Consider the following 27,615-nt stretch of genomic DNA (forward strand, 5'->3'; position numbering starts at 1 on the left):
AAAAAAAGGGTGCAACACTAGTGGTTTTACCCAAAGATGAAAACTGGAGCATCAGAGGATTTATATTTGAGAGCACCCTTACAACTGTAATGAATGTTGTAAAGCTTCAAATGTCCGTGCCTTTGGCATAATGAGAGAATTAATGCAGGACAGAAAATACACAGATATACTTAATGTGAAAATACCTTTAAGAAACAGTGTGTCCTCAGGACGCACCAAATAATTCATATTGGGGAGAATATTTTAAAAAGTATGTGGTAAATTTCTTAACCAGTTTTCCCAATGGACCATATTTCAGAGGAAACTATACTGGGAATAACTAGGTCTTCAGTTTTTTTGAGATTCGTCTGAGATACTATATACTGCAGAATAATTCAAAGTCAAAATATGTTAAAACTCATGACACAATTATCCTGGGAACAAGGACTTGTGTGGAAATGTTTCATTATCTCCAGTGTGTATTTAAATAATTAAATTTTCTTGAAAAGACTACTTTGACTTTAAACTTGAAGTTTGAAATCTTTTGATCTTATTCATTCAATACAGACCTTTCACAATGGTCTTGTTACAAAAATCACAAGTCGTGTGCCCAACGTACAGTGAAACTCATCAATACTAAACATAAAGAGTTTGGACCAGAGAAAGGTTTATTACAAATTCGTACAAGGAGATGGGTGGCTCATGCCCTAAGAACCCCAGAGTTACTGAAAGCTTTCAGCAGGTCCCTTTAATGCAAAAGGTGAGGGATGGGCATGGTTAGTTGTTGGAGACTTCTCAGTGTCAGAGCCTTTGTTCTTGAGGTCCGGTCATGGTCAGGTAATGATGTTCCTGTACCTCTCTACCAGATGAATGTTATTCTCTGTCCTGAACAGAAAGGACAAAGTCCCAATGCACAACTTTCACTCTTCAAGGTCCCAGTCCTGACCAAGTGGAGGCACATCTCAGTTGGCAGTTCCTTCAGGGCCATGTTCCCTCATCCTTCCCAGCTGTCATCCCTTAGGTAGCCAGCATCCAACCCAACTGACCCTCAGTCTCCTCAGGCCACCCAAAGGAGGAGACCAGGTCTCACAGACTGACCCGTGCAGACGGCCACTGCTATTAGGTCGCAGAGACAGGAATGGAGGAGAGGTTCATCCACCTCACTTCAACTGACTCCAGCTCCAATTCCACTGTATTCATGTACCACATTTTCTTTATCCATTCATCTGTTGATGGACATCTGGGTTGCTTTCATGTCCCAGCTATTGTGTAGCATCTCTTTACCACCAGGTGTGCATGCCTCTTTACGTTCACAGGCAGAACAAGATACGATTATTTTGCTTCCCCCAAAGATACAGACTATTATGAACAGTAGTGTTAATCCACTTCTCTTAAGGCCAGTTCTGGGAACTGCCCTAGGCACAGACTCGGTACTGGCTCAAGATGAAGCACTTTATGGCATGGGTGCAGTCGGGTCATCATGCAGTTGGCCTTTTCCCTCTGGTGGCAGTTACGTATCTGTAAAACTCAGAAATGTAGGACTTCCCTTGTGGTCCAGTGGTTAGGAATTTAATTTCCCTTCCAATGCAGGGGACATAGGTTCCAGCCCTGATCATGAAACTGAGATCCCACATGCCACACGACAACTAAACTGGCACACCAAAACAAAAGATCCCACATGCCACACCAAAGATACCATGTGCCACAACTGAGACCCAATGCAGTCAAATAAATATTTTTTAAAAGAACTCAGAAATGTGCATCAGATACTGTCTGTGGTTCCTTTGTCCTATTTATTAGATGCTTGAGTCTTTCTTTTGTGCCTCAGGGAAGTCTGGGAGACTTCAGCTTTTTTATCAACAAGAGACAGAAGAGAAAGACAAATCTAGGGTTTCATTTATCTGTGGAATCTAAACAAAGGGTACAAATGAACTTACTACAAAACCAGAATAGAGGTATAGACATACAAAACAAACATGGTTATCAGGGAGTGAGGTGTGGAGGGATAAACTGGGAGATTGGGATTGACACATACATACTAGTATATATAAAGTAGATAACAGTGACCTACTGTATAGGACAGTAAATTCTACTCAATACTCTCTAATGAGCTATGGGGGGAGGAATCTAACAAAGTGTGGGATGTGTGAAACATTGAATTTGTTGTACGCCTGAAACTAACACAATATTGTGAATCAACTATACTCCAGTAAAAATGTTTAGAAAAGAGAAGACATGGAGGGGCCTTTGTACTTGGGGGTGGGGTGGGGATGAGTGCAGGGTTCTGCTGGGTTCCAAGAAGATTCAGTCTTTTAAGGGGTCGGGATAAATGACAATCGAGGGACTCCCATACATATATATGTATTCATTCTTCCCCCAAACTCCTGACCCATCCAGGCCCACATGACATTGAGTAGAGTTCCCTGTGCTATACAGTGAGATGTTTCTGTTTTGTAAATGAGTTCATTGGTATCATTTTTTCAGATTCCACGTATCAGTTCAGTTCAATCGCTCAGTCGTGTCCAACTCTTTGTGACCCCATGGACTGCAGCATGCCAGGCTTCCCTGTCCATCACCAACTCCCAGAGCTTACTCAAACTCATGTCCATCAAGTCGGTGATGCCATCCAACCATCTCATCCTCTGTCGTCCCCTTCTCCTCTTGCCTTCAATTTTTCCCAGCATCACGGTCTTTACCAATGAGTCAGTCCTTTGCATCAGGTGGCCAAAATATTGGAATTTCAGTTTCAGCATCAGTCCTTCCAATGAATATTGAGGACTGATTTCCTTTAGGGTGGACTGGTTGGATCTCCTTGCAGTCCAAAAGACTCTCAACAGTCTTCTCCAACACCACAGTTCAAAAGCATCAATTCTTCAGCGCTCAGCTTTTTTTATAGTCCAACTCTGACATCCATACATGACTACTGGAAAAACCGTAGTCATGTCTCTCTTTGACTAGACAGACCACTATTGGCGATGTAATGTCCCTGCTTTTTAATATGCTGTCTAGGTTGGTCATAGCATTTCTTCCAAGGAGCAAGCATCTTTTAATTTCATGGCTGCAGTCACATTCTTCAGTGATTTTGGAGCCCCCCAAAATAAAGTCAGGCACTGTTTTCATTGTTTCCCCATCTATTTGCCATGAAGTGATGGGACTGGATGCCATGATATTAGTTTTCTGAATATTGAGTTTTAGGCCAGTTTTTTTCACTCTCACTTTCATCAAGAGGCTCTTTAGTTTTTCTTCACTTTCTGCCATATGTGTGGTGTTATCTGTGTATCTGAGGTTATTGATATTTCTCCCGGCAATCTTGATTCCAGCTTGTGCTTCATCCAGCCTGATGTTTCACGTGATGTACTCAGCATATAAGTTAAAGTAGGATGACAATATACAGCCTTGATGTACTCCTTTTCCTATTTGGAACCAGTCTGTTGTCCCATGTCCAGTTCTAACTGTTGCTTCCTGACCTGCATACAGATTTCTCAAGAGGCAGGTCAGGCGGTCTGGTATTCCCATCTCTTTCAGAATTCTCCCACAATTTGCTGTGATCCATACAGTCAAAGGCTTTAGCATAGTCAATAAAGCAGAAGTAGATGCTTTTATGGAAATCTCTTGCTTTTTCAATGATCCATCGGATGTTGGCAAGCTGGTCTCTGGTTCTTCTGCCTTTTTAAAACAGAGCTTGAACATCTGGAAGTTCATGGTTCATGTCCTCTTGAAGCCTGGCTTGGAGAATTTTGAGCATTACTTTGCTAGTGTGTGAGATGAGGACAATTGTGCATAGCTTAAACATTCTTTGGCAGTGCCTTTCTTTGAGATTGGAATGAAAACTGACCTTTTCCAGTCCTGTGGCCATTGCTGTTTTCCAAATTTGCTGGCATATTGAGTGCAGCACTTTCACAGCATCATCTTTCAGGATTTGAAATGGCTCAACTGGAAATCCATCACCTCCACTAGCTTTGTTCATAGTGATGCTTCCTAAGGCCCACTTGACTTCACATTCCAGGATGTCTGGCTCTAGGTGAGTGATCACACCATCGTGATTATCTGGGTCGTGAAAATCTTTTTTGTACAGTTCTTCTGTGTATTCTTGCCACCTCTTCTGCTTCTGTTAGGTCCCTACCATTTCTGTCCTTTATTGAGCCCATCTTTGCATGAAATCTTCCCTTGGTATCTCTAAGTTTCTTGAAGATATCTCTAGTCCTTCCCATTCTATTCTTTTCCTCTATTTCTTTGCATTGATCACTGAGGAAGGCTTTTTTTTTTTTATCTCTCCTTGCTATTCTTTGGAACTCTGCATTCCAATGGGTATATCTTTCCTTTTCTCCTTTGCTTTTTGCTTCCCTTCTTTCCACAGCTATTTGTAAGGCCTCCTCAGACAGCCATTTTGCTTTTTTCCATTTCTTTTTCCTGGAGATAGTCTTGATTCCTGTCTGCTGTACAGTGTTATGAACCTCTATCCATAGTTCATCAGGCTCTCTGTCTATCTACTGGAGAGAAACCATATAAATGTGATATATGTGGCAAACCTTTAGTGAAAGTGCAAATGTTGTAGTTCATCGGAGCATTAATACTGGAGAGAAACTATATAAATGTGATGTTTGTGGCTGGTCCTTTACTCAAAATGCAAACTTTGGAAGTCATCAGAGAATTGATACTGGAGAGAAACCTTACAAATGTAACGTGTGTGACAAAGCCTTTAGTCGGATTTCTGGCTTGTAGTTCATCAGAGAACTCATACTAGAGAGAAATCATGCAAATATAATTAGTGTGGCAGAGCTTTCATTGCACATTTATCTGTAACTGACCATTAGGGAAAACGATATAAATGTAATTTATATGTCAAAGCCTTCAGTCACAGGAATCATTTTGCAGATAATCAGTGAATCCATACTGGAGTGAAACCTTACAGATGTAATAAATGCAGTAAAGTATATCATCCTTTTGACCTTCAGAAAAGTCAAACTGTAGGAAAACTGCACGAATACAGTGGGTGTGGCAAAGCTTTGGATTCTGAGTTCAGAACTAACTAACCATCATGTAATGAATTCTGAGATCTTACCCATGTAGTTATTGTGGCAAATGTTTTAGAAGGCATTCAAACCTTGCAAATCGTGAAAAAAAAAATAATACTGGAAAGAAGCCATACATTTAGAGTGCAGTAAATCTTAAGGGGACCATAAGATAACCTGTACATGAAAGAAAGGATGTAAATGTAATATATGTGACCACTGCTTCAATACAACTTGTATTGTATTGTCTCATTAGTCACATGATCGGGGAATTCATAATCCAGAGAAAGGAAATGTAATAAGTGGGGCAAATGCATCAGGTAGCACTCAGGCCTAAAAAGACATCAGGGGATCCATACGCAAGAGACCTTACAAATGTATTCATTGTCATAAGGCTTTTGTCAGGTGTTTCCATTTAGGCTTCATGAGAAAATTCATACTCTAATACATAGAAGCTATGTTGATGTAATGAGTGTGTCTTGACAACAGTCTTATAGAAAGCTTATAGACAACAGTCTCAATTTAAGATTCCATAAAGAAGTCATTCTGAAGGAAAAGCTTACGACTGATAATGAATGTGTAAAACCTTCACTCAGGGCTCATATCTCACTAATCATCAGATGATCCATACTAGGGAGATCCTTACAAGTGTATGTAATGTGGCAAGGCTTTTAGGTGCTGCCTTAAACTCAGGATTTATCAAATACTTTATACTTAGAAATGCAATGACTATGGCAGTTTTTACAATTACTACTCACTCTCTAGGTATGTAGGAATATATATCCTGGAGACAAGCCACACAAATGTGTTTGTAGGAAGGAATTTTCTTAAACAGCAAAGTTTGGGGACGATACTAGACCAATGCCTTACAGATGCAATCGGAGTGGAAAAAGTTTCACCTTGAGTTGAAGTATTAAGCAATAAGAGTCCATATTGAAGAGAAGTCATGAACTGTGTAGGCAAGGGCTTTCTCAAGACATCAGAGTGTATTAGACTTAAAAATATATGTCTTTCAAAGAAACCACACAAAAGTTGTGCATGCTATTTCCTCTATCTAACTTCTTCAGGAAGAAGACAAGGGTGCCCACTCTCACCACAACTATTCAACAAAGTTTTGGAAGTCCTAGCAGTCAGAGAAGAAAAAGAAATAAAAGGAATCCAGATTGGAAAAGAAGTAAAATTCTTACTGTTTGCAGATGACACGATCCTCTACATAGAAAACCCTAAAGATACCACCAGAAAATTACTAGAGCTAATCAATGAATATAGTAAAGTTGCAGGATATAAAATTAATACTCAGAAATCTCTTGCATTCCTATATACTAAAAATGAAAAAAGAGAAACCAAGGAAACAATCCCATTCACCATTGCAATGAAAAGAATAAAGTACTTATGAATAAATTCACCTAAAGAAAAAGACTTATGTGTACAAAATTATAAACACTAGTGAAAGAAAGATGACACAAATAGATGGAGCAATATACCATGTTCGTGGATTGGAAGAATCAGTATAGTGAAAATGAGTATTCTACCCAAAGCAATCTATAGATGGAAATATGTTCATGTATGAACTTTGAGTTGTAAAATGAGTAAGTTCTGGGGAGCTATGTGCAGCATTCTAACTGTAGTAAATTCTTCTGTTACTACATACTTTAAATTTGCCAGTAGAGTAAATCTTAAGAGTTCTCACCATACAAAACTTGGAAACTGGGAGTTGATGGATGTGTTGACTGGATTGTGATAAATATTTCACAGTGTATACATCTGTCAAATGGTCACATCATTCATGATAAGTATACACATATCCATTTCATTAGTTCTATCTCAGTAAGGCTGGAAAAGAAGAAAGTAGGAGGTGGGCTGGGTTCGCCACCTTTAATGGTGTTCAACCCATGTTTCCCATGAGATCCATGAAGCATTTTGCAAAACCATGTATGGTACCCCCTGCCCTATCAGACATCCTCAGATACTTGTGTGGGTCCTAGTCCCAGGTATGTTCACAGTGCAACAAATCTGATCTGGATCCTACACTGAGAACCAAGGCTCTTAGGCTCCACTTCTGAGACAGAACAGCCCCAGGGATGAGGAGGCCACTCTGCTCTGAGTGGGGATGGACCAGGGCCTGCTGTGTGACCTGAAGGGGATCGTGGCGTCAGCGGAGGTGCCCCCTGCTGCTGGGTACGTGAGGCTTCACCAGGAGGGGAGTGTGATCCGAGGGAAAGTGTGGGAAAGCTCCTCTGTTGGTCTCTGTGCCGGAATTGACTGTCCTGAGTCCCTCCTGAGACAGTGGGCACAGAGGACTGTCTGTTCTCCATGGAGAGCTTCCCTGCACGTGTAGTTGGGGCTCAGGAAAGGGGAATGTTGATTGTAGGTATTAAACAGCAAGTTTTCAACTTTCAGTATCAACCTCTGCAGGATGCCTGAGAAAAAACCTGGAAGAAGGGAGAAAAAGAGTCAGGAATGGCTCTTTCTCAGGTGTCATATTCTGAGTTGATTCCCCATCTGTCCTTCCTGAAATGCCCTTCTCTGGACTTGCTAATTGAATCTGACTGGAGTATCCTGTCTGTCTCCTGCACATGCACACTCACCGGGGGCCTTCTCTGAGGGCCTGTCATCTCCACTTAGATCCCGTCTCCCCATGACCTGGTGACCTGGACCTTGTGAGGAGGCTCCCCTGGGCACCGTCCTGGGCAGGGCTTCTCACCCACGGGTTGGAGATGGGGGTCTCAGTGCTGTTGGGCAGGAAGTTTGCTTAGGGCCCATCTGAATGCACTGTCTGCTCTCTGTCAACCAGAATAAAGAAGCTACACGTGGACATCAGGTATTAACACTCACAATACGTGGTAAAATCTGGAAAAGAGGCCAATAAGGGGAAATCAGTCCTGAGTATTTATAGTACATTTAAGGACCCCCTTGAAAATCTTGGTGTTTGAGAATGGAATGGAAAGTTCAGAAAGAGACCTCAGGGCTAGGGGGCTTTTCATTCCATCATCTATTTTTCACTATGAAATCCAAGTTTACTGATTTTTTTTTTTTTTTTTTATATTCTTTGTCACATGGTGCAGCTTGCAGAATCTTAGTGCCCTGAGTATGGATTGAACCTGAAACTCCCGAAATGGAAGTGCGAGGTCTTAACCATGGGACTGCCAGGGAAGTCCCCAACTTTACTAACCTTGGTTCATTGTTTATTGTGGAAGTAACCAATAAACTTTGATTTTTGTTAATAACTACATACCTAAAATTTACTGTGGATAAAATCATTTTTTTAGAAAAATTATTTAATTAGTGTGCTGGGTTTTTGTTGCTGCTTGGTCTTTTCTCTAGTTGCCAGCAGTGGGAGCTGTTGTCTAGTCGTGGTGCATAGGATTCTTGTTGTGTCTTGTTGCAGAGCATGGGCTATATGAATCTTGGGCTTCAGTAGTTTCAGCACGTGGGCCTAGTAGTTTGGGCTCTTGGGCATTACAGCACAGGCTCAGTAGTTGTGTCACTTGGTCTTAGTTGCCCCGAGGCATGTGGCATTATCCTGGGGCAGAACCCATGTCTTCCACATTTGCGGGTGGATTCTTTACCATTGCGCCAGGAGAGATGCCCTCATATTATTTTTGAATACAGGTATTTTATAGAGATAGGACTCAAAGTATTCTATATGTGTTTTTTATATGTCTACCACTTTTTTTTAAACTAATATGGTATTAGAGTTGAGACGTCCCTGTTGGTACAGTGGATAAGAATGTGCCTGCCAATGCAGGGGATATGGGTTTGATCTCCCTGGTCTGAGAAGATTCCGCATGCCTGGGAGGAACTAAGCCCATCCACCACAGCTACTGAGCTCATGCTCGAGAGTCTGTGAGCCAAAACTGCAGACCCCATGTGTTGCAACTACAGAAGCCTTGTGCCTGCAGTTCACCTACAACCTGTTCTCTGTAACAAAAGATGCCATTGCAATGAGAAGCCCACTCACCACAACTACAGAGTATCTCCTGCTCAGTGCAACTAGAAAAAGCCACACAAAGTAACAAAGACCAGCACAACCTAAATAAATAAACAAGCTTTAAAAAAAATGTAATATTGACAAACTTAAGTACAGTTGACTCATTTTCATGGCCCCAGAGATGCTGAAATACATATGACTAAAAGTGATAATGAGAAAATGATTTAAAAATCTGTCAAGAGGCAACTCTTCATTTCAGTCAATTGTGTATTTACATATGCATGCATGTGTGCATGGATATGCAACTCCATGGTTTTATTACAAAACATCATCTCATAAATAAGCTTTGTACTTTTTAACAGTTGAAATTATATCTTAAATATATTATGTAGCCTTAAATTTTTTCTACCCAGCACAGGAATGATTTAAATAGTAATAAGATTACTGATATTGTGTGGAGGGAGGGGTTGAGGAGTGACCCTATACAATGATCTTTTATGGCCTTCCATTGCTCTTCAAATTCCTTGATGTTATTTGAGGTTTCTCAGGGAACTCTTATTGATGGACTTTTATGCTCTGTTACTTAACTGTTTGATTCCTTAGGTTCAAAGGAATTTGACTTGACTTTACTCCCTCCTCTTTTAGTATAAAAGGGGACTGAGTTCTAACTCGGATAAGATGGTTTTGGGGGTACAGTCCACCATATTTTCGGTTTGCTGACTTTCTGAATAAAGTCGTTATTCCTGCCCCAGCAACTTGTCTCTCAATTATTGGCCTGTTGTGTGGAGAGCAGTAGAAGCTTAGAATGTGAACTAAAGGAACAATGTGGCTTTCATCAATTTTTAAAGATGTATTGCTCTTTTTGGCCACATGATGCAAAGAGCGGACTCAATGAAAAAGACCCTGATGCTGGGAAAGACTGTGGGCAGGAGAAGAGGGCGACAGAGGATGAGATGGTTGGATGGCATTACCCACTCAATGAACACAAGTTTGAGAAAACCCTGGGAAATAGTGAAGGACAGGGAAGCCTGGTGTGCTGCAGTTCATGGAGTTGCAGAGTCAGATTCGACTTAGCAACTGATCAACGAAAATTGCTCTTTTTAAAGTAATGGTTAGTAAACTTTGTCAATTTCAAAATAAAAACAAAAAATGGTACTGACGGAAGTTCCCATCACATACCTTAGTCCTCCAGTCTCAGACTGTAGGTTTTGACCTTGTGTCTCTGGAACTGAGCCATGTGGAGTTTGGCCTTCCAGCTGAATGAAGAACAAAGAGGAAAAGTTGTTATACAGGATGTCACTGTAAAATGGCACATTTTCTCCAGGGATAGTTTTGTATTTCTTATTTTAGTTTGCAGTACAGAGAGAAATCCAGAAAATTTTCTTATTTTCTTAAGATGGTTAAATTATTCTAATGGCAGGAAATGTTCTGCATCTCATTACTGCCCTACAGGAACTCTTTGGAGACTCAGGTTCCCAACCCCTGAATTGCCAGGAGCAGACAAGAACCTGCTGACAAAAACATTTATTTATTTATTGCACTTGAAAATATGTGGGTTATTTTCAGATACCTTTTGGTTTTAACTTCTCACATAGTTTCACAGTAATAAGAGAATAGGCTCTGTATGATTTCAACACTCTTTATTTAGGCCATGAAACTTTTGCACCTTGTTTTACGTCATGTTCCAGTGTCTCCTGGTTAATAGTCTATGGGAACTTGAATAAATTTGTATCCTGCTCTTGTGTGAAAATTGTATAAGCCTTAATTATGTTGAATTGGTTCACAATTCTTTTCAGGTCTAGTATATCCTATTTTCCTGTCCATTCTATTAATTTTTGAGAGTTTAATACTGAAACTCCAACTAAAAATCTTAATTTGTCTACTTAAAAATTGTAATACATAGTGGAACTGTCTGTAACTATTTTCAAAGCCTCATGTAAATGTGTTGTCATACTTTCGTAATTTCAAAAAATTTTAAAAAGGAAAATAAAATCTTTATTGAAACTTTTCTACTTGTTAGGAGGACAGATCCTAGTTTCCAACATACTGGTCTACAAAGTTATAAGCTTTTGTCTTAAAAGTGTAACGGGGTGACACAGCGACCTGGGAAGGCCGGCCGCCTCTGCAGGCATGGCAGCGTGGAGCCCCGCCACAGCAGCGCCTCTGGTCCAAGGAACCAGTCAGCTTCCTCTTCTCCACTGTGCGCAGTGCATGTTTTCCTCGCATCCGGAGGTTGAGTGCAAAGTGACCCAAATCCTCAAAATTTCCAGGAGGCTGTAGGGGAATGTATAAAGTTCAAATTAAATCGGAAGAATTTAAGGAGAAGAGAACTGTCTAGCAGCCAACAGGCACTAAAGGAAGAAATCAAAGATAGGCACGGATTGCAGATTAAGTCTGTCGCCAAACACTGACCATACCCTGGCTGCTTAGATGTTGTTGCTAAAACACTGCATATATCTTACTAACGAGGGCTTCCCTTGTGGCTCAGCTGGTAAAGAATCCGCCTGCAATGCGGGAGACCTGGGTTAGATCCCTGTCTTGGGAAGATCCCACGCAGAAGGGAAAGACTACCCACTCCAGGATTCTGGCCTGGAGAATTCCATGGACTGTACAGACCATGGGGTCGCAGTGTCGGACACGACTGAGGGACTTTCACTACTACCACCTTTCTTTCCTCAACATATGACAAAAAGTTTATTTTGTTCACAGTCATTTCCATATTGTAATTATAGAAGAATATGCTATCTATTTAGATGTTAAAGGCAACTAAAAAACAGGCTGTAATTTATGGGGCATCAATTCAGTTCAGTTCAGTCGCTCAGTCGTGTCCGATTCTTTGCGACCCCATGAATCGCAGCACGCCAGGCCTCCCTGTCCATCACCAACTCCCGGAGTTCACCCAGACTCAAGTCCATCCAGTCAGTGATGCCATCCAGCCATCTCATCGTCCTAAATACCTCCCTGCACCTTGCCCCGCCTTGCTCTCGCTGTAGACCAGGACGCTCCTCGCCCCGCCCCTCGCCTGGAGCAATCCGCCCAACCCACGACCCGGAAATTCCGCCTCGGAATCCACGCGTGCGCACTTTCCTGCGGAAGCGGAAGGCCGCGAGAGAAGGTCGCCTGGGGGCACTTGAGTTTTCTTCTCCTAGTGTAAACGTGTGCTGCGCACTTAGCCGTCCAACCCGCCCTCGCTACGCCCATCTTCTGCGTCCCGCTGGTTATGCGAAAGTTATATCCCAATACCCCGCTGTCCGCCCCAAATAAACCCAGAGGCCGCGGTTACAGGTCGAGTATTCGAAATCGCTCTGAGGCTTGTCCTTGCCTTTTGCTTTTCGGCCTTCGGCTCCAGAGACACCGCCTTTCGGGGATATTTTCCTGCTTAAAACTTAACCGTTAGTACCTACGCCTGTGCCTTGTAAAGTCCCCGGGCGCGAGGGGGATTCGGGCACGCCCACCTCCACCGCCTCACCCTGTCGGCCCCTGGAGGTCGCGTCGACAGCCCCGCTCCCGGAGAAGCCGCGTCCTCTCCCCTGTCCTGCGATTCTGGAGAGCCCGCCCAGCCCGAGACCCCCTTCGCTCCCAGCCTCTCTGTCCTCGCCTCTCCTGAGGCCCATCATTCTGCCCCGCAGGCCTCCCTTCCTGGTCAGTCCCTTTTCCTCACCCCTGGGCTGGACGTGTGACACCCAGTGTTTATCCGTAACGAGTCTGTCTCGTTGGAAAATGTGCTCTTTTGATAGGCGGGCGTTTCATTTACTCATCATTTTTGTAGATACGTGGGCGAGGGGGATCAGAAGAAGCAGTGACTGAGAGTGAAAGGCCAAACTCAGAAGTGGAAAACAATGAGAGAACCGACGGGGTCGCCCAGGATGGCTGAGGCAGTTGCAAAGGGATGGTAAAATGAAATAAGAGTTAGCCCTTAAAGTAGCGGGTGGGTGAAAGAATAATGGACAAAGGCGTGGGATCTCCAGGAGTTGGAGACAAGGAGACAGGGGCCCTGCGTCTGCGGTAGGAGGGCTGACAGTTGTGATCCTAGGAGAGAAACAGGGATAGGTGTTGACTAGAAGAGAAGGAAGTGAGCCTAGACACCTGGAGTGCCCCAGAGTGGGAGTGTAACAGGGAGAGAAGGCGTGTGACAAGAAGGCAGAAAGGGAGCAGAGTTGGAGAAAGAGACGAATGTGTAGATATTTAGGACAATTAGAAGGGTGGGGGTGGGGAGAAGAGCAGCAAGAGGAGAACAAGTTGCAGAGGGGAGCAGGACAGATGTGAGGGAAGAAATAGGAGGGCAGAAACAGCATCCCACCTGAGGCAGTGGACACCAAAGGACTGTTCCACATAGTGAGGTCTTCCTGTTTTTGTGGTTGTGGCAAACGAAGGGGGGATGTTGATTCTAAGCCTTAAGCAGCCTGTTTTCCACTTGCAAGATCAACTTCTAAAAACTTACATTGTCTGAGGAAGAAGCTGGGAAGAGGAGGAAAAAAGGAAAGAAAACAGGAATGGCTCTTTCTCAGGTAAAATCATATTCTCAGTTGATTTTCAGTCTGTCCTCCCTGAATCCTTTCTTTGGACTTACTAATCATCTCTGACTCTGAAGTATCCTTCCTGACAGCTGTACATGCACACTCACCAGGGAACTTCCCTCAGGGCCTGTCGTCTCCACTTGGATCCCATCTCCCCATGACCCAGTGGCCTGGACCTTGTGTGGAGGGCACCATCCTGGGCAGGGCTTCTCACCTACAGGCTTGAGAAGGGGTCTCAGTGCTGTTGGGCAGCAGGGATTGTCTCGGATCTTTCTGGATGTGCAGTCTGCTCTCTGTCAATCAGGATTAAGAAGCTGTGGGTGGAAGTCAGGTATTAACATGCCCTGCTGCTGCTGCTAAGTCGCTTCAGTCGTGTCGGACTCTGTGCGACCCCATAGATGTCAGCCCGCCAGGCTCCCCCGTCTCTGGGATTCTCCAGGCAAGAACACTGGAGTGGGTTGCCATTTCCTTCTCCAATGCATGAAAGTGAAAAGGGAAAGTGAAGTTGCTCAGTCATGTCTGACTCTTAGCGACCCCATGGACTGCAGCCTACCAGACTCCTCCATCCATGGGATTTTCCAAGCAACAGTACTGGAGTGGGGTGCCACCACTGCACAGTACCTGGTAAAATCTGGAAGTAGACCTAAAAAGGGAAATTTGTTCTAACGTAATTGAAGCTAAGTGAGTGAGTCACTGACTTCAAAATCTTGATTGGAAATGGGATGGAAAGTTCAGAATCAGGTATCAGTGATAGATGGTGTGCTATTCCATCATCTGTTTGAAACTGTGACATGAATCTAAATCTCTGAAAGCTTGAAATTCACTTTCATTGCCTTCATTCTTCAGATTTTGTCTTTTCACGGTGTTCATTTTGTGGTTTGGCACAGAGATGTTTTTACTTTTGATGCAGGTGAGGTTTCCTCTTCATTGTTTAACCCATAGATTCACCATTTGTTATGGCAACTGTCTTTTTTCCCACTGGGTTTTCTTAGCATCCTTGTCATTAGATTTTAAATATATGCAAATCGTTGTTTCTGAGCATTCTCTTCTGTTCCCTTGGTGTATAAATCCGTGTTTATGCCAGTACTACACCATCTGGATTATATTGTGATATGGCTTGAAATTTTAAAAAGGGTGGCCTTCATCTTGCATCTTTGTACTTATTGAAGAGTATTTTTGCAGTTTGTGGTCCCCTTGAGATTCTTTATGACTTCTGACAAGTTTTTTCTATTTCTGCAAACATTTCTATTGTAAGTTTCATAATGAATTCATTAAATCTGTGGAGCACTTTGAGTAACTTGGAAATATAGAGTACTGAGATTTCCAGCCCATGACTACTAGATTTATTTGTTTATTTTGGGTTTCTTTTAGAAATGGTTAAATGGCACCACACTCCAGTACTCTTGCTTGGAAAATCCCATGGACGGAGGAGCCTGATAGGCTGCAATCCATGGGGTCGATAGGAGTCAGACACGACTGAGCGACTTCACTTTCACCTTTCACTTTCATGCATTGGAGAAGGAAATGGCAACCCACTCCGGTGTTCTTGCCTGGAGAATCCCAGGGACGGGGGAGCCTGGCGGGCTGCCGTCTATGGGGTCGCACAGAGTCGGACACGACTGAAGCGACTTAGCAGCAGCAGCAGCAGCAGCAGCAGCAGCAACAAGTAGTTTTCAGTGTATATGTTTCACCTCCTTGGTGAATTATTCCTAAATATTTCACCCATTTTTAATACAATAGTAAATAAAATTGTTATGTGATTTTCTTTTAACATTGTTCATTGTGTACAGAAATGCAGCTGATTTGCACGTTGATTTTTTTATCCTGCAAGTTTGCTAAAATTGCTCTTTGATGTGGCAGGGTTTTTTGTGTGTGTGTGTCTGTGTGGAATCTATAGTTTATGCATAAAAGATCTTGTCCTCTAGGGAAGAAGATAACTTTCTAATTTTCCCTTTGGGAAGCTTTGATTTCTTTTTCTTGTCTAATTGCTCTGGTTAGGAGTTTTAGTCCTTTGTTGAACAGTGATGCAGAGTGCTCATCCTTCTTCCCGATCTCAGAGGAAAAGTTTTCAGTCTTTCACCACTGAAAACAATGTTAGGTGTGCTCTTTTCATACATCATATATTTTAGTTTGAGATACTTGTTTTGAAAATGAAACAAAACCCCGAAATGGACGGGAATGTATCAAAAGTGCGAACAGAGATGAGATCTCAGGGCAGAGAGGAAAGCACAACATTAATAGTGGTTGGAAACCTCTTGTAATGTACCATAGAGGTGATAGCTTACGGTGAACAACATCAAATTCATGATCTCCGAAGAAGTAGATATAGCTTTGGGACCAGGGACCAGGCTTGATCACTCAAGAGCTTTTGTGTAGCAGAGTTTTATTAAAGTATGAAATGAGACAGAGAAAGCTTCTGACATAGACATCAGAAGGGGGATGGAGAATGCCCCCCCTCGATAGTCTTAGCAAGGGAGCTATATACTTTCTCAATTAGTTATTACAGTAAGTCAAAAGAATGTCTCAACGTTGTAAAGGTCTTACCAGACCCATGCCTAGAATTTACATTTCAAGATGACAGGATTAATCAGAAGGTTCTCAAGAAGGAGAAACATGTCCTCAAGCAGGATACATTGTTGTTACATTACTTTCAGTTCAGTTCAGTCACTCAGTCAAGTCTGACTCTTTTCGACCCCATGAATTGAGGCACGCCCGCCCTCCCTGTCTATCACCAATTCCCGGAGTTCACTCAGACTCACGTCCATCGAGTCAGTGATGCCATCCAGCCATCTCATCCTCTGTCGTCCCCTTCTCCTCCTGCCCCCAACCCCTTCCAGTGTCAGAGTCTTTTCCAATGAGTCAACTTTTCGCATGAGGTGGCCAAAGTACTGGAGTTTCAGCTTTAGCATCATTCCTTCCAAAGAACACCCAGGACTGATCTCCTTTAGAATGGACTGATTGGATCTCCTTGCAGTCCAAAGGACTCTCAAGAGTCTTCTGCAACACCACAGTTCAAAAGCATCAATTCTTCAGCACTCAGCTTTCTTCACAGTCCAACTCTCACATCCATACATGACTACTGGAAAAACCATAGCCTTGACTAGACGGACCTTTGTTGGCAAAGTAAATGTCTCCGCTTAATACAGAGTTTAAGCTGAGTTATTTTGTTGTGTAATCATCAGCTCTGGGCTTAAAGAACAAAGGTTGTCCTTTTCTCCTCCTTGGGAATTCCAGATCGCTCTCTATCCTCCTCGAGAGCCCGAGACCCCTTTCTCCTCCTCAGGTACCCTAGTCTTATCAACCTGCCTAGGAATTGACTCTCTCAGATCTTTGGCCAAAGAGAAGTTTGTTTATTAAATTCCCAGAGGAAGCTTAACCTTTCCCCGAGTTCTCAGCCTGTCCTTCAACATGTATCATGTATTCTTTCACCCACCAGTGGTGCTGCAGCTCCATCAGACACAAAGGCAAGGTTTGTATCCACAATACTCATCATCTCCCTGCTGTGAGCTGGTTGGTCTTGAGTGTGAGGAGCATGAGGTGGGCTGCCTTACTGGGCTGCCTTACGCCCTCTTCTCGTTGTGGGCTTGGATCTATTGGCTACTCAATTCTTAGTCCACATAGATCAGAGCTGATGGCCTAAGCATCTAACCCCTGATCCGGTGCTGCTTTCTTCACAGTTGTCATATTTGGAAGGTATAATCAGAAAATGGGAAAGTACTGGCTGCTCTTTGATTTTATCTGGCACCTCAGAACCTGTATGGAACTGTCTCAGTCCCTGTCTGCCTCTTGAGATCCCTCAGCCATTTCTGCTGTTCTCCTTGTGCTGCCATACATGTCAGGGTGTGTGGAATAGGTTGGTGGATTGGATCTTCTGTGCCTATTACTTAGGAAAACTGTAAGGAGAGCAGTCCAACAAAGGGAAAATGTGGGAATCTTTCAGGCTCTTAGCTTGGCGTCTCTGGGTGGACCAAATAGTCCCATCTCAAGGTCTTAGGATATGAGACCCCCACATGTCATAGTTTTCCGCTTTTGTAATGGTCTGTCTAGTCTGGGAGTGTAGACTCTTCCTGACTTTGCTTTCTCCTTAGTTTGTATAATTTTTTCTTTTAAGTTTGATTTTGAAATATGTGGCTCTAGGGTCTGAAGTCATGTCCAGTTTCTTTGCTGTGGTAATCCGCCTGTGTTTAAGGGGCAGCTCCTCATGGACTCTCTGTGGTGTGGGTTTACCTCTGTGGTAAAACTCTCTGTGGGTTTACTGGGTAAGAGAAAATTTTTAAGGAAAAATACTTTCCCTTATTGGTTGTAATATTTTCGTGCTGCATACAGAATTACCACTTGAAGCTACTTAGTATAGTGGTCAGCGTGTTCTGTGATATGAGAAAGTATCTGAAGACCTTGACCTGTACATCTTTTTCTGGCTTTGAGTGATGTCAGAAAAGCCTGAGTGAAGGGCACTGTGATAGTGTTGTTCACGTGTACTATCACCATGCCCTCTGAGCCTCAACAAGAGGTGTAGGAACTTCTCCTGACAAGGGTATTGTCCAGGTTCACACCCTCACATTTGTGAGGCTGTTGACTAAACTGTTGTTGATGCTGCATGCTTGTCACCTGGGTGCTATTGATCATTCTGCCTCCACACTTAAGTTTGTAGCAACTGAATGACAGAGCTTATGTCGTGGAGTGATAACTTCAGTGATGAACCATCGTTTGTTTTTTTTTCAAGGCATAGCTACTTTCCTTTTTTAATATTTTTATGCATTATAAAAGATTGTCTTTTATTTTTGTCATTAAGTTTCTATTTTATGTTACTCTTTGTATTTTATTTGCAACATGTGGGATGGTTGGTTAAGAAAGCTCCCCCACCCCTATGGTGGAATTGGTGATCAGTACTTTTTAGAGTTTTTTTTTATGTATTTTTGATGTTAAACTATTATTGAATATATGATTGGCAATTTTTTTTGTATTATAGTGTACATGTTTTTTTCACTGCTGAGGATGGTTTACTGCACAATATTTGATAATTAGGATGTGTGCAATTTACCTCTTTTTATTTTGTTGGCGTGAGCTTTTGGTGTTGTATCTGATAAATCATTGGTGAATCCACTGTCAAGAATCATTTTTAGGTTATCTATATGAAATTATGGATGCTAGGCAAACTTATTGTGATAATCGTTTCACAGTATACTATCAGTTAATTTTTCTCTGTAGCTTAAACTTACACAATGATATTTGTCATTGTAAGCGTTGCTTATACAACCCCCTGTATGTCACTGTTCAAAGAGTTGGGTTTAGAAAGGGAAATAATTAAAACACGTTGGATAAAAGAAACAATAACACAGTTTATAATCATTTAAAGTGTCTTGCTCTTAAAAGGCTGTGGTTAGTGACCCAAATGATCACATCCTGTAAGTCCTCCATCTCAGACACCCAGGTACTGATCCTGAGTTTGTTGAACTCAGCACTATGCTGTTTGCTGTTTTGTAGGGTGTGAGTAGGGAATAGCCCATTTCTACCCAGGCAGAGTTTTGTATTTGTAATATAGAGACTAGTCCCATTCTTGTTTGTTAAAACTGCCCAAGTTCCCAGATCCCTGAATTGCTTCAGCCTCACTAGCAGGATCTGAGCACAACATGCTGTGGAAAACAGCTTTTTATTGAGAATAAGCCCTTTTAGTCTTAAGAGGAAGTATCTTGGCTTCCGACACAACTTGAAGCTTTTACCTGAGCAGTGTTACAGAAGGTAACTTAATGCTGTCCAGGTAACAGGCCCCACCCCGCTCCGCGGCCCGCCCCTCCCACTAATTCTGAGCACAGCGGGTGCTCGCCCCGCCCCTGGTCGGAAGCCGCGGCTCTAATACCAAAAGCCCTTTCACACAGAGCCGGAAGTTGGAGAGCGCGGAGACGAGGTCCCGAAGCGGCGCCTAAGCTTCCTTCTAGAGTAAGTCTGCAGAGCCCGCCACCCCGCCAATCCCCACCTCCGCCCCCCTCACTCGTCCTCGTGGTGTGGGAATTGCCAGCGACCTGAAAACCCTGGCACCCGGTGCTCGGCACCGAAAAAACGCTACCGCTGCCGTTGCGGCCCAGTTATCTTTTCGTTTGGGTTTTAAGTGTTGCTGAGGCGGTTTCGGCCCTCGGTCCCCGTAGACACCGCCTCAGGCGACATTTTCCTGCTTAAAACCCTTTTTTAACCTTTGGCCTTGCGAAGTAAAGCCCTCTCTCGCGAATTGGAGTCGCGCCCGCCGCGTCGCCTTCTCCACTGCTGGAGGCAGAGCCCAGGTAGGCCGCGCGCCCTCTCCCCGGTCCCGGGATTCCGGAGAGCCCGCCCCGCTCCTGAGGCCCCTCCCTCCCAGGCCATCTGTCCTCGAGTCTCCTGAGGCCGGTCCTTCTGCCCCGCAGCAGGCCCCTTTCCTGTCAGCCCGTCCCCTCACTCTGCATAGGGTAGGTGACCTGGGCCAGCCATGTGACAGCCAGTGCTGTTCCATGCCCAGTTGAGCTCGGTCGGAAAAGGTGATCTTCCGGTCCGGGGGCGTCTCGTTCTGTCGCCCACTCAGTAAATTCAGGAGGCAGGAGGATCAGGAGAAGCAGAGTCAGAAGGACTGAGAGAAATGACTGCAACTGAGGAGAAAAGCATCACGGAGAACCAATAGGAAAACTGAGAATGGCTGCTGCTGCTGCTGCTAAGTCGCTTCAGTACTGTCCGACCCTGTGCGACCCCATAGTCGGCAGCCCACCAGGCTCCCCGATCCATGGGATTCTCCAGGCAAGAACACTGGAATGGGTTGCCATTTCCTTCTCCAATGCATGGAAGTGAAAAGGGAAAGTGAAGTCGCTCAGTCGTGTCCGAATCTTAGCCATGGACTGTAGCCTACCAGGCTCCTCTGTCCATGGGATTTTCCAGGCAAGAGTACTGAAGTGGGTTGCCATTGCCTTCTCCGTGAGAATGGCTGAGGGATTTGCAAAGGGATAGTCATGTCAAAGAGGTTAAGCCTTGAAAATAGCCAAGTGAGTAAAATAGAGAAGTATTAATAAATTAGAAAGCCAGATTTCCAGGGATTGGAAAACAGCATAGGGAGAACTGCCCTGTATCAGTGATGGGAGCAGGGAGGCGAAGGGCGATGAGGACATCAGACGTGGAGAGTCCCTAACTGGGTTTTGGCCGGGTTTGAGTCCAGGCCTCTTGGGTTACAGTCCCGAGTTGTGTTTTCACCCGGTTGGAGTCCCGCCACAAGGGTTCACGTCTCAATCCGAGGTAGCCGGTTTCATAGTGCTGGCAGAGAAAGAGGTAAGGAGCAGAGGAAGAAAGGGGCTGGAAGGAAGCATAGCCACATGGCCTCCCAGAGAGTGGGGAGGAAGAGAGAGTCACAGCGAGAGAAGGGGAGTAATCTGGAGCGCAGAGAGGGAGCCGAAATGGGGGAAGAAAGAGGCAGACATAGGTATGGATTTTTGAAAAGCTCAGGATGGTTGGAGAGAGAGCGTTTCTAGGGGGAACGAATTGCAGCAGCCTGGGACAGGACACGTGAGAGGCAGGAAATAGGACAGGAACAGCAGGAGAGCAGAGGGGGAGAAAAAGAGACACCGAGACCCAGATTAAATAAGGAGACTGGTGAACAGAGGGATAAGCTCGATCCAGGTGTGGCCAGTTGTTTGGTTACAGATGATTTTTTTAGTTATACAGAGGAGGCTGAGAATTTCAAAACTCCTGTCTATAAGGCTTGTGTCTTTTTTTATTACTTGTGGCAGACGATGACTTTCATTTGCAAACCCTGTTGAGCCTGGGGCAGTGGCTTGATTCACTGAGTTGTGAGTGACCCCCTTCCCTTGTCCTATCATAAGATAGAGGTCAAGGAAGAAGAGACCTGGGGCAAGAAATGACTGACTCTAGAGTGTCACCCTGTGGTAGCTTTTTTTTTTTAATTAATTTCTTGGCTGTGTGTCTTCGGTTCTGTGCCCTGGGCTCAGGAGTTGTGGCTCCCAGGTTCTAAAGCACAGGCTCAGTAGTTGTGCACAGCCTTAGTTGCTTGTACTTGTGGGATCTTCCTGAACCAGGGATAGAACCCATGTCCCCTGCATTGTCAAGCAGATTCTTATCCACTGTATCATTGTTGGGTAGCGTTTTTAAAGTAACACTTTTTTTTTTTTTTAAACGGATTCACATTTTCTCCTTTCTTTATGTATGGTGCTTTTTGTAGTTTGGAATAGGTCTTCATTCATTCAGTTTCTGTAATCATTTTTAACTTTAGAAATAAGCTTTGTTAGTTACCAGTATTCTACTCGTATCATCCTTTTCTAAATATGATTATTCTCCACATTTTTTTAAACTTTGACCAGATTTTTAGATTAAAAATAATTCAGTTTTTTGTTTCAAGTTTTTTTCAGATTCATTCCTTGCCTGAGTGCTTTCTTCCCTTCATCTCATACATTTGAAATTTTCTTTGGTAAGTAGTAAATCATCTTAGACTATTTTGTGGCATACTTAGCAAAAATGTCACCTCGTTTATCAGTTCTAATGAGGTAGATGAACCTAGAGCCTATTATACAGAGTGAAATGAGTCAGAAAGAGAAAGAGAAATACTGTATATTAATGCATATATATGGAATTTAGAAAGATGGTACCAGTGACCCTACATGCAGGGCAACAAAGGGAGACACAGATGTAAAGAACAGACTTTTGGACTCAGTGGGAGAAGGTGAGGGTGGGATGATTTGAGAGAATAGCATTGAAACATGTAAATTACCATATGTAAAATAGAATAATCAGTGCAAGTTCGATGCACAAAGCAGGGCACCCAAAGCCAGTGCTCTGGAACAACCCAGAGAGATCTGGTGAGGAGGGAGGTGGCAGAGGGTTCAGAATGGGGGGGCTTCTGCTACTGCTGCTAAGTCGTGTCAGTCGTGTCCGACTCTGTGCGACCCCATAGACGGCAGCCCAATAGGCTCCTCTGACCCTGGGATTCTCCAGGCAAGAATACTGGAGTGGGTTGCCGTTTCCTTCTCCAGTGCATGAACGTGAAAAGGGAAAGTGAAGTCTCTCAGTCATGTCCGACTCTTAGACTCTTAGCGACCCCATGGACAGCAGCCTACCAGGCTCCACCATCCATGGGATTTCCAGGCAAGAGTACTGGAGTGGGGTGCCATTATAGTCAGTAGCAGTCTGTTAATGAAGGAAAGGAATGTTTTAAAACTCAGAATGGCACCAGGCCCCTGGTCCATAAGATGCATTTTGGAATAATCTTGGCACCAGATGATTCATCCCAGGCCATAAAATGATTAACTTGAATCTTGTAGAAGGTCAGATTACCATACAAATAGTTTTGTTTACATAGATTAGGGGAACAGTATCTGAGTACAACATACTGGTTTGTGAAGTAGGTTCTGAGCCATTAGGCAGAACCAACTTGAAGACAGAGTCTGGGGTAAATGCATAGTCTATTAACATAGCTTAAGACAAACATTTCCATAAGAAAAATGCATTGGTTAACTCAAGGTTTGAGAATAGTTAACTTCAGGTGAAACCAGGTGTCATTATGGCAACACAGTATTTTAAGAGAAACCTCCTTTTAAATTTGTATAGAGAAGGAAAAAAATACTGCTAGTTTGTTTCCTCCTGCCACTTAAGAGAGATAAAAATGTCTGACACTTGCAGCCTATTTCCTCCATTTGGAGACCCCTGGCTTTCCTGCCTGTTACCGTCTCATTGCCCCCTTTTCTTTTAGAAGAATTATGTTGCCTAGGGAAAAGGGGCATCGTTCTCGTTCCATAACTGCTTTCAAGCTGACAAGGGGCATTGTCCCTAAATTGGTGAGGCAACATATTCTCCTAACCCTCATACCGAAGATGTCTGATCCAGGGGCCCCAAATAATAGTTGGAAGAAGCTGCAGCAGTAGCAGGAGTTTGAGCAACTATTGCAGGAAGGGGGACCCCTGCCAGGGCCCGAAACTGGGCTCTTGTCTAACACTCGGAAATGAATTGTCCGAGGAGACACGTGTGCTGACAAAGCAAGAGATTTTATTGGGAAAGGGCACCCGCGTGTAGAGCAGTAGGGAAAGGGAACCCAGGAGAACTGCTCTGCCACGTGGCTCCCGAGTCTCGGGTTTTATGGTGATGAGATTAGTTTCCGGGTGCTCTTTAGCCAATCATTCTAATTCAGAGTCTTTCCTGGTGGCACATGCATCGCTCAGCCAAGATGGATGCTAGCAAGAGGGATTCTGGGAAGTGGACAGACACTCCGTGTCTCCTTTCAACCTTTCCCGAACTCTTCAGGTTGGTGGTGGCTTATTAGTTCCATATTCCTTATCAGGATCTCCTGTCATAAAACAACTCATGCAAATGGTTACTATGGTGCCTGGCCAGGGTGGGCGGTTTCAATCAGTGTGCTTCCCCTAACACAACCATTTGTCACTTAAAAGCTTTCATGCAACTAGAAACAAATCCAGTTACACAGTTACAGATGCAGGAAGCAAACAGCAAAAACAAAACAATCAGAATTATTGTAAGTCAGATAGTTTTCCACCATGGGGCACTAGTTAACATCTCCCAAAATGAGGCAATTGAGGCTTCAGGAATATCCATAGCCCCAGTCATCTTGTTCATGTGTTTAGTAAAATGAGTAACATTAGTGCTCATATCAGGTATATATGTACAGCATTGAGTATGAATAATGGCACAAGTTCCTCCTTGTGCAGCTGTCAGAATATCTAAAGCCAATCTGTTTTGTAAAACTACCTTTCTAATTAGTGCTTGTTCAGCATTAAGAGCTGAAATAGATTTTTGAGAATCTTGTAATGCCTGTTGAGTAAAGTTAGTCAAAGCATCCACTCGTAGCATAACATCTGTAGTTCCCAAAGAGGGAACAAAGACTTCAGCCAAATAATCATACCAGTGAAATACAGACCTTGCCCACTGAGTTTTAAGGTGGTGTAAATTAGCAGGCTTTTCTGGAAGCTCTGAAAATACAAAGCCATGAGTAAAGGCTAGACCCAGGGTGCATCTCCCTATCCGACCAAGGGGAAGCCATGCCCATAGGTAAGAGCCACATATCCATAGGTCCCTTTTGGAGCAAGCCACCTGACTGAGATATCCAGTCCCAATTAGTGCCTGGCCAGACAAAGGGAGGACCTGAATTGGGGTTGGAAAACAGGGGAATGATTATGTTGCATATTCCCTGAGGCAAAAATCCCAATTGTTTCCAATCATTGTAATTAAGTTGTTGGCTAACTTTTGGGGATGGCTCTGTTTGTTCCCAGCATATAGGGGCAGTAGATACTTGACGTCCTTTTTCAGGAGTTAGCCATATAACTTCATCCCATATTTGATAAACTTCAGATAAAAAACCATTAGATCCAGACCCATTTGCATTATGTGTAGTGCAATAGTCATTAAACCGGGACAATGTATAATCAAAATTAAAAGTCACGTTATGTCCATAGTTAAAGTACAAAGTGTTGCACCAGTCCATTTTAGGGTTGGTAGATGTCATCAGATGAAGAAGAGGCATCACATATGATTGTTGTCAAAGGTATTCGCAGACTTGGAGAAAGTCTTTTTCTTGAAGTGAGATGTCCACCACAGGAAGCCTTTCACTGATGAAGAGGGGAGCGCTCCGCAGACCCAGCAGTTAGACCAGTTGTGGAATGCAGCGTAGGGGTGAGCCCAAGACAGGAAGGCATTGTCTTGAGGATCAAATGGCACACTCAGGATTTTTGGAGTCAGTAGAAGTAGGCTCACATAGATTACAGGCCTATCTGAAAAGTACAAAGTCAGAGCATAGAAAGTAAAGACATAAAATGAAGTCACTTAGTTCTGGTCAGGGTGCCACCTCTTAACTCAAGTGTGATGCACCACGAATCAATTCCTGGCACTTTGACAGCTGTGGGAGAAGAAAGAATAACCTGTTAAGGGCCTTCCCAGAGGGGCTCGAGGAATGGGCCCCCAGATCCCAATGTTTTTATGAGGACCTGGGTTCCTGGCTCAAATAGAGGCTTGCTTGACTCAGAGGCTGGGTCAGGAGTTGTCTCCCAGAGTTCTGTTAATGCCTGTTGAAAAGCTGAGAGCTGAGTTACATAACTAGTTAATTCCAAGGCTTCAGGGTCTATAACGATGTCTGTGCACAAGAAAGGCCTTTTTGTGCCTTTCTTTCATAAATAGATTCAAAGGGGGACAGTCCCTCCTTTTGGGGGCAGTTCGAGCCCTCACTAAAGCTATGGGTAGGACTTTAATCCAATTGTCCTGAATCTCTTGAGTTAATTTGGACACACGTCTTTTAATAATGTAATTAGCTTTTTCAACCTTTCCTGAAGATTGGGTTCTCCCAATCTTCATTTATCAGTGTAAGTGATATTCTATTTCTAGAGCTTTAGATACCCCCTGAGTTACAGCAGCTTTACATGCAGAGCCATTGTCACTCTGAAGGCTCCTTGGCAGCCCAAACCTGGGGATAATTTCATGGATTAAAATCTTTAGAACTTCCTTAGCCTGCTTACTACGACAGGGAAAAGCCTCAATCCACCCAGTAAAAGTATCTACCCAAACGTGTAAGCAAGAATATCAAATAGCTTTTGGCATATGAGTAAAATCAATTTCCCAGGCCTCTCCAGGATACTTACCACTTCGTTGTAATCCAGATGTTGCTAGCTTCTCAGTCTTCGGGTTATTTTTCTGACAAACCTCACATATTTTGATACGTTCTTTAAAGTTTTCATTATGTTTTTACTTTCAAACAAACATGAAGCCATTTGGTAAGTACTCTGTGCACCCAAATGAAAACTCTGTTGTAAACCCTTAAGAATTTTCCATTGAGCATTTTCAGGAATTATTAATCGTCCATCCTCGGACTGTAACCATCCGTTATCTGTAATCTTAGTTCCTCTTTTCTCATATCTTTCTAATTCTTCCTCAGTATATTGTGGTTTCTCCTGTTCCACAGGACCTGTCCAGATCAAAGGCCTCTGCAGTGAAAGGGTTTCCTAAAGTGCTGCTTTTCTGGCTTGACAGTCAGCCAGCTGATTACCTTCAGCTGCTTTCCTCCCATCCCTGCCGTGCCCTTTGCAATGCATAACAGCTTCTTCTTTAGGGCAATATATAGCAGTTAGAAGTCTCTGGATCTCTCTGAAATGCATAATAGGTTCTCCTGTTGCTGTTTTAAACTTTCCTTCCATATTGCAGAATGAGCATGTAAAGTCAAAGAAGCACACTTAAAATCCATGTAGATATTTACTAGCTGCCCTTTGCTTAACTCTGCAGCTCGGGTCAGAACCACAAGCTCTGCTAACTGAGCACTGGTTCCCTGGGGGAGAGATTTTGTTTCTGAAACCTATTCAGCAGTCACCAAGGTGTAACTTGCTTTATGCTTTCCATCCCAAACAAAAGAGCTGCCATCTGTAAATATTTCCATGTCAGGATTGTCTAATGAGGTATCCATTAGATCCTCCCAAGCTGCATAGTTTAAAGTTAGAAATTGGGAACAATCGTGATCAGGTGTTTCATTTTCCTTCTCAGGAGGGAAAGTGGCAGGATTTAAATTTCCACAAACTTTCAGCTTAGTTACTGGTCCTTCTAACAACAATGACTGATATTTAAGAAGTCCACTGTCTGTCATCCAAATATTAACCTTAGAATTTAAGATGCACTCACATCATGAGAAGTCAGTACAGTAAGATTTTGTCCATTAATTATTTTTAAAGCTTCAGGTGCTAATAAAGGGGCTGCTCTAATTACTCTTAGGCAGTGGGGCGACCCACATAAACTTACATCTGGTTTTCTGCTTAGATAAGCAATAGGTTGCTGGTGTGGGCCTCGGGCTTGTGTCAAAATTCCCAAGGCCATACCTTTTTTTTCAGTGACAAATTAAATCCTGACCCTGTGGGTAAGCTCAAAGCGGAAACTTGCAGGAGGGCAGTCTGAAGAACCTTAAAAGCCTTTTGAGTATCTGGAGACCAAACCAGTTTGTCTTTTGGGGCCTGCTGAGTTTCAGCTCTAAGTTTATATAAAGGTCGGGCAAGTTCCCCATAACCTGGAATCCAAATATGAGAGTAGTCTGTGATTCCCAGAAATCTTCACAATTGTCTTAAAGTCATAGGTAGGGGATGATTTAGTATGAGTTTAATTTTCTCAGGGCCTATGGCCCTAGTCCCTTCTGATATGATTAGGCCCAGATATGTAAGCGATTGTTGACAAAGCT

At 43.4% G+C, this 27,615-nt stretch overlaps 1 protein-coding gene and 1 pseudogene across 11 annotated transcripts in view; both read left to right on the forward strand.

Moving 5' to 3' along the window:
• Positions 1–11,024: 11,024 nt before the first annotated feature.
• Positions 11,025–11,333, forward strand: LOC147354433 (bolA-like protein 3 pseudogene; annotated as a pseudogene).
• Positions 11,334–11,994: 661 nt separating this feature from the next.
• Positions 11,995–27,615, forward strand: part of LOC147354434 (uncharacterized) — a 39,933-nt gene continuing 24,312 nt past the window's right edge. For 3 of the 11 annotated variants that reach the window (XM_086353806.1, XM_086353814.1, XM_086353815.1), the window contains exons 1-2: positions 19,310–19,376; positions 21,815–21,873. The gene's annotated coding sequence lies outside the window, so the exon portion shown is untranslated. Of the gene's footprint in view, positions 12,208–12,691; positions 13,431–19,309; positions 19,377–19,643; positions 19,715–21,804; positions 21,874–23,617; positions 23,700–27,615 lie in introns of those variants that run through there. The other 8 variants (XM_086353807.1, XM_086353816.1, XM_086353811.1 and 5 more) reach the window with 7 other exon arrangements.

This window comes from Bos grunniens, chromosome 18 (genome assembly GCF_055505025.1).
Source record: "Bos grunniens cultivar Pamir isolate PY7600 chromosome 18, Bosgru_T2T1.0, whole genome shotgun sequence".
Lineage (NCBI taxonomy): Eukaryota > Metazoa > Chordata > Mammalia > Artiodactyla > Bovidae > Bos > Bos grunniens.